Genomic DNA, 735 nt, shown 5'->3' with positions numbered 1-735 from the left:
TTTGATCAAAGGTTAGACCAAGTCCTCACAGTTATATGTGAAGAGGGCGCACAATGGAAGAGAGATTCAAGAGGCAAGCCGGTTCAATTGAGAAGGCATGACCTCAAACCCATGGCTAGAGGATGGTTGGAGTTCATTCAACGCTCAATCATTCCCACTAGCAACCGGTCCGAAGTTACTCTAGACCGGGCCATCATGATTCATAGCATCATGATTGGAGAAGAAGTGGAAGTTCATGAGGTTATAGCCCAAGAACTCTATAAAGTGGCGGACAAGTCTTCCACCTTGGCAAGGCTAGCCTTTCCTCATCTCATTTGTCACCTCTGTTATTCAGTTGGAGTTGACATAGAAGGAGATACCCCCATTGATGAGGACAAGCCCATCACCAAGAAAAGGATGGAGCAAACAAGAGACCCCTCTCATCATGAGATCCCTGAGATACCTCAAGGGATGCACTTTCCTCTACAAAACTATTGGGAGCAAGTAAACACCTCCCTAGGAGAATTGAGTTCCAACATGGGACAACTAAGGGTGGAGCACCAAGAACACTCCATTCTCCTCCATGAAATTAGAGAAGATCAAAGAATCATGAGGGAGGAGCAACAAAGACAAGGAAGAGACATTGAGGAGCTCAAACACTCCATAGGATCTTCAAGAGGAAGAAAGAGCCGCCATCACTAAGGTGGACCCGTTCTTTAATTTCCTTATTCTTTATTCTTCTGTTTTTCGAATTTT

Source organism: Arachis stenosperma, chromosome 10 (assembly GCF_014773155.1).
Source record: "Arachis stenosperma cultivar V10309 chromosome 10, arast.V10309.gnm1.PFL2, whole genome shotgun sequence".
Taxonomy (NCBI): Eukaryota; Viridiplantae; Streptophyta; class Magnoliopsida; order Fabales; family Fabaceae; genus Arachis; species Arachis stenosperma.
Note: the sequence above shows the minus strand (reverse complement) of the source record.